The sequence below is a fragment of the Hyla sarda genome, chromosome 5, assembly GCF_029499605.1.
Source record: "Hyla sarda isolate aHylSar1 chromosome 5, aHylSar1.hap1, whole genome shotgun sequence".
Taxonomy (NCBI): Eukaryota; Metazoa; Chordata; class Amphibia; order Anura; family Hylidae; genus Hyla; species Hyla sarda.
Window position 1 is genome coordinate 23,350,053 of NC_079193.1, and position 6,744 is coordinate 23,356,796.

At 42.1% G+C, this 6,744-nt stretch overlaps 1 long non-coding RNA gene across 1 annotated transcript; it reads right to left on the reverse strand.

Moving 5' to 3' along the window:
- Nucleotides 1–1,163: 1,163 nt before the first annotated feature.
- On the reverse strand, nucleotides 1,164–6,333 carry LOC130272952 (uncharacterized). The gene is made up of 3 exons (XR_008843800.1): nucleotides 6,202–6,333; nucleotides 4,154–4,327; nucleotides 1,164–1,271 (listed from the first exon to the last, which is right to left on the reverse strand). It is a non-coding gene; the product is annotated as an uncharacterized LOC130272952 (long non-coding RNA).
- Nucleotides 6,334–6,744: the final 411 nt, after the last annotated feature.

Here is a 6,744-nt window from a genome sequence, read left to right on the forward strand (position 1 = left end):
GGCATCAGAATAAATCCCTGGATCAACGACCTTTGGACTTTTTGGGTGATTATTACAACATGGGACTGATATGTTTCTGTGTTGCCAGTGCATCGGAAAAGCGCTTTACATAGCCGTGGTCAAAGCTCATGTACAACACAACCAACGCGTGGGAAAAAAACAAAGAAGTGTTGTACAACGCCATACCCAGGCTCATGTACCATGCACAGTAAATTTAGGGAAAAATATCAATGGGGTAAATCATAGATCCCGGTTGTCGTGGTACCTCGCACAGGGACAGGGGTGCTGCCGTTAGCCTTACCTCCTATCCTTATATCTGACCAGGAACATGTTGTCACTAGTTGGGGCCCTTCTTTCACCCCTAGGGATTGGCGTTTTCATAGGATTTTTTAGAAGGCCTCTCTGATTTTTCCGCACAGTGCCACAAGCTGCAGTGACTGGCGGAAGGGGACTTGAAGAGGGAGAGGCTGGTATAAAAGTTATCCACGTAGAGGTGGTAACCTTTATCCAGCAGTAGGTACTTAAGTTCCCACACATTTTCCCCACTAGGATAGGGGGGCATTCTGAGGGTTTAATTCGGGAATTCTTCCCTTCGTACACCCTTAACCTGTAAGTATACCCTGCGGTACTCTCACAGAGTTTGTATAATTTCAGACCATACCTTGCCCTGTTACTGAGTGTATTGGTGGACATGGAGCCTCCCTTTCAAACTAATAAGGGATTAGTCATGGGCAATGTATTTTCGGGGAACGTTGGGGCAAATTTAGTGGTAGTAGTCATATGTGGGATCATCTCTGGGGGGCATCTTGTATAATGTGCATAATGCAAACATTTCCGGATAGCTTTAAAATGATCCCTGTTCATGGCCATAAGGTAAAGTGGGGTGTTCATCACCAAAATATAAGGGAACAAAATAACGTAGTATATCGAAAAGGTTACACCAACTCTACTAAAGGGACATAAAAATTACACTCTCCAAATAGTGACTACAAAATTTCCCCCAGCGTCTGGTTGGAGCCCCCCGGGTGTTACATCTCCTGCCTGATGGACGGAATAGACATAAATATTACAGAACCACAATATGGTCATAACTGGTGCGAAACATATGAAGCGTCAGCTCTGATATATAGAGAAGTAATGACACAATAGAGACAATAGTCATGTATATCTCTTTATTATATCCACATAACATGTAACATCAGTCACAGAGGATTTTCCAAGTGATGTCTGTAAGTGTGACAGGAAGATCTGTCACGGGGAAATCACAGAACCTGGAAGAGAGAACACAATAGTTTTATTAAGGGTTAATTATCTATCTATCTCATATCTATCTTTCTATCTATCTCATATCTATCTATCTATATCTCTCTCATATCTAGCTATCTCTTATCTATCTATCTCATATCTATCTCTTATCTATCTCCTATCTATCTATCTATCTCATATCTATCTATCTATCTCATATCTATCTCATATCTAGCTATCTATCTATCTATCTATCTAATTTATCTCATATCTATCTATCAATCTATCTCTTATATATCTATCTCTTATATATCTATCAATCATATTTATCTCATATCTAGCTATCTATCTATCTATCTATCTAATTTATCTCATATCTATCTATCTATCTATCTATCTATCTATCTATCTCTTATATATCTATCTCTTATCTATCTATCTATCTATCTAGACAAAGAATAAGTCAGCCAGCACTTTAGTTGATACCAAACTATTATATGGACCTGGCCTACAGGTGCACGCTACTAGGCTAGATATACAGCAACAGAAGAATGCAGCAGCACACTGCCAGCACAAGGATATAGGTGCAACATGAATATGCAGTTAAAACATGGAGAGCTATATAGCTATGGTGTAATAGATGCAAATGTGAAACTATGAAATAGTGAGGCACTTAGCTCGCAAATTTGTCTCCGCCGGCGGTCAAATAGCTTGGACCGTCCCACCGCGATAAGGTGGCCTCATTGGGATGGACCCTACACTGTGAATATGCCTCTGTGTGAACAGTTCAGTAAGCATGGCAGGGTCTGGAACATCCAAGACACCTTATATACACACCTGATAGAGGTGGGTGGGGTGCAAGGCCAACATGGAGGTAGCCACTCCCCCGTATGTGCAATACAGACAAAGAATAGGTCAGCCAGCACTTTAGTTGATACCAAACTATTATATGGACCTGGCCTACAGGTGCACGCTACTAGGCTAGATATACAGCAACAGAAGAATGCAGCAGCACACTGCCAGCACAAGGATATAGGTGCAACATGAATATGCAGTTAAAACATGGAGAGCTATACAGCTATGGTGTAATAGATGCAAATGTGAATCTATGAAATAGTGAGGCACTTAGCAGGCAAATTTGTCTCTGCCGGCGGTCAAATAGCTTGGACCGTCCCACCGCGATAAGGTGGCCTCATTGGGACAGACCCTACACTGTGAATATGCCTCTGTGTGAACAGTTCAGTAAGCATGGCAGGGTCTGGAACATCCAAGACACCTTATATACACACCTGATAGAGGTGGGTGGGGTGCAAGGCCAACATGGAGGTAGCCACTGGAGGTGCTGGCTGACTTGTTATTTGTCTGTATTGCACATACGGGGGAGGGGCTACCTCCATGTTGGCCTTGCACCCCACCCACCTCTATCAGGTGTGTATATAAGGTGTCTTGGATGTTCCAGACCCTGCCATGCTTACTGAACTGTTCACACAGAGGCATATTCACAGTGTAGGGTCCGTCCCAATGAGGCCACCTTATCGCGGCAGGACGGTCCAAGTTATTTGACCGTCGGCGGAGACAAATCTGCGAGCTAAGTGCCTCACTTTCTCATAGTTTCACATTTGCATCTATTACACCATAGCTGTATAGCTCTCCATGTTTTAACTGCATATTCATGTTTCATCTATATCCTTGTGCTGGCAGTGTGCTGCTGTATTCTTCTGTTGCTGTATATCTATCTATCTACCTATCTACAGGCATAGGGCAGGCAGCACAACCTCAAAGGTGCAGCTGGAGTAGATAGGGGTGCAAGCGCTGACTGTGGTCCCATTCGCAGACCGTGTCCATCGATAGATACTCCAAAGAAGTTGCAGCACACCCAGGTAGCATATAGTGCAAAATAAGTGAGCTTTATTGGCCCAGGTTATGCGACGTTTCAATGGTATCTCATCATCTTTATCAAGCTTGACAAAGATGGTGAGATACCATGGAAATGTCGCATAACATGGGCCAATAAAGCTCACTTATTTTGCACTATATGCTACCTGGGTGTGCTGCGACTTCTTTGGAGTATCTATCTATCTCATATCTATCTCTCTCATATCTATCTCTCTCATATCTATCTATCTCATATCTATCTATCTCATATCTATCTATCTCATATCTATCTATCTCATATCTATCTCATATCTATCTATCTATCTCATATCTATCTATCTCATATCTATCTATCTCATATCTATCTATCTCATATCTATCTATCTCATATCTATCTATCTCATATCTATCTATCTATCTCATATCTATCTATCTATCTATCTATCTATCTCATATCTATCTATCTATCTATCTCATATCTATCTATCTCATATCTATCTATCTCATATCTATCTATCTCATATCTATCTATCTCATATCTATCTATCTCATATCTATCTATCTCATATCTATCTCATATCTATCTATCTATCTCATATCTATCTATCTCATATCTATCTATCTATCTCATATCTATCTATCTCATATCTATCTATCTCATATCTATCTATCTCATATCTATCTATCTCATATCTATCTATCAATCATATTTATCTCATATCTATCTCTCTCATATCTATCTCTCTCATATCTATCACTCTCATATCTATCTATCTATCTCATATCTATCTATCTATCTCATATCTATCTATCTATCTATCTCATATCTATCTATCTATCTATCTATCTCATATCTATCTATCAATCATATTTATCTCATATCTATCTATCTTTTATCTATCTATACATCTATCTATCTATCTCATATCTATCTCATATCTATGTATTTCATTTCTATTTATCTATCTATCTCATATGTATCTATCTCATAGCTATCTATCTATCTATATATTAAAATATTTTAGAAACCAACCTTATTATTTCTTGCAGGCTTTCATACAGTCTGACATTGTCTTAAAATTGTTCCAATTTCCCTTGCATCCGCCATACATAAAAGTGGTACATTTGGCTGTCTTTCTATCATAGTAATATCTTTCAATTAATGCATGACATGGTCCAGTTTTCGCAGGTAACACACATCTGGCATCTGAAACAGAGATGAGATTGTTATGGAGATAAATAGTGTAATAATAGGTTATAATACACAGAAGATCCTCCTAACATTATATTATGGAGGGAACCAAAGCCATCTGGGGAATAAGGCGCCGCCCTGGTGGTCACTTCACATGACCTCCTGCGCACTCAGCATTGTCACCTGGATTCCTGGTGGATTCTGACATTGGGGGATTCATCAAAACCAATGCAAATGAAATGTTGCCCAACCAATCAGATCCCATCTTTCATTTTGCAGAGGTCTTGTTAAAAATGAAAGAAGTGATCTGATTGGTTTCTATGGGCAACTTTTCCTCAGCACATGTTTTTAAAAATCTCCCCCATTATTTCTACATGAATTCCACCCGAAATCCACATCTCAGTGATTGATATGGAAAATCCTCATCATGTGAACTTGTGAACTGTGTTATTCAAATCTGCCTTAACCCCTTAAGGACGCAGCTCATTTTCACCTTAAGGGCGCAGCCTTTTTTTTTTGCAATTCTGACCACTGTCACTTTATGCATTAATAACTCTAAGATGCTTTTACTGATTATTCAGATTCTGAGATAATTTTTTCGTGACATATTCTACTTTATTTTAGTGGTAAATTTCCGACGTTCCTTGCATCCTTTCATGAAAATTTTGCATTTTTCTAACTTTGAAGCTCTCTGCTTGTAAGGAAAATAGATATTCCAAATACATTTTATATTGATTCACAAACACAATATGTCTACTTTATGTTGGCATCATAAAATGGACCTATTTTTTACTTTTTGAAAACATTAGAGGGCTTCAAAGTAGAGCAGCAATTTTCCAAATTTTCATGAAATTTGCAAAATCTGAAGGGACAGATGTTGCAGGACTACAACTCCCAGCATGCCTGGGCAGTCTAGGCATACTGAGAGTTGAAGTTTTGCAACATCTGGAGGGCTACCGTTTGGGCACCACTGTAATAGTGGTCTCCAAACTGTGACCCTCCAGATGTTGCAAAACTACAACTCCCAGCATGCCCAGACAGCCTTTGGCTGTCTGGGCATGCTGGGAGTTGCAGTTTGGCAACCACTAGGAAGGCAGCAGTAAAGATCGCTTTACTCCCACCTTCCTTGATGCTCCGCGCTGTCGCTTCCATATTTGCGCCGCTGATCTCCGCTGATGCCACCGATGATCGGATCCGCATCTTCTCCACAGGTACCGGCCGCCATCTTCTCCCCTCGTTCTGACCGACATCCAGGGGCGGGCAGAGCGGGGGGGGGGTTCCATTGTAACCCCCCCGTCTTCAACTGCCATTGGTCAGTACTCAGTGCTGACTAATGGCAGGTGATAGGAGGAGATCGCACCGCTGCAACCTTGCTCCTATTCCTTAGGATGATTGGGCTGTCACTAACCGTAGTCAGGGAACTGCATACGGGTCAAAACTGAGCTGACCGGAGTCACCTTATGACTCCGGTAGGATCATTAAAGTAAATGGAGTCACGGGCTGATCCGGCTGGGGTACGGGAGCACCCGGTTTGCCCCTCCCTCAGCCGGATCCGGCACCCGTATGTACAAAACGTGGTGTGAATGCACCCTAATAAAGGGGCAAAACTGCAACAGAATGAAGAGTAACCGGCTTTAGCAGCACCAACCTGACACTTGTTTAAGAAGATGAGTTAGGGTCTATTCACACGGCAGAATTTCCGCTTGCGGAAAAAGCCCATTGACTTCTATGGGACTCTGCACTCCCATCCACACTTCTGAATTTCCGCTTGCGGAAATTCAGAAGTGTGGATGGGAGTGCAGAATCCCATAGAAGTCTATGGGCTTTAATTTGAGGCAGAATTCTACAAGCGGAAATTCTGCCTTGTGATTAGACCCTTAGGTACAAACCTGGAACAGCTTGTGATAGGAGAAGGACGGCTGCGAGGACGAGCAGGACAGCAGAAGTCTTCATAGCTGGTGGAGATGTTTAGGGCAGATGAAGGAGACGTCTACAAGATGGAGGATGAGGATTCTTCTGTAACCCTGGGGAATGTGAAGACTTTTATATCCGTGAAGTGAACGTCGTTCCCACTACACTCCCAGAACAACAACCCTGATGGTCACACAATGGAGCACGAGACCCGGATTCTCACCTGGTGTAATCTTGGTGCCAAGTATTGGACAAATTCCAGGACTTGGAACAAAAGGAACAGATTAACCTGTCAACTCAGATCTGACTCTTAGAGCAGCAGATAAGGGGGGGGGGGGCTCAGCTGTCACTTGTGGGGTGACCTGGTTCCCTCTAGCAGAAGTAGTCAGGGTTCTGCAACTTGGGGCAGGATGAAGAGAAGTAGTCCCTAACCCAAAGGACCTCTGTTAGGAGGCTACAGTATCCCAGTAAGGGGCTCAGGCTCCCAGAGGGGATTGGGACCCAGCTGTACCCCCTGCAGC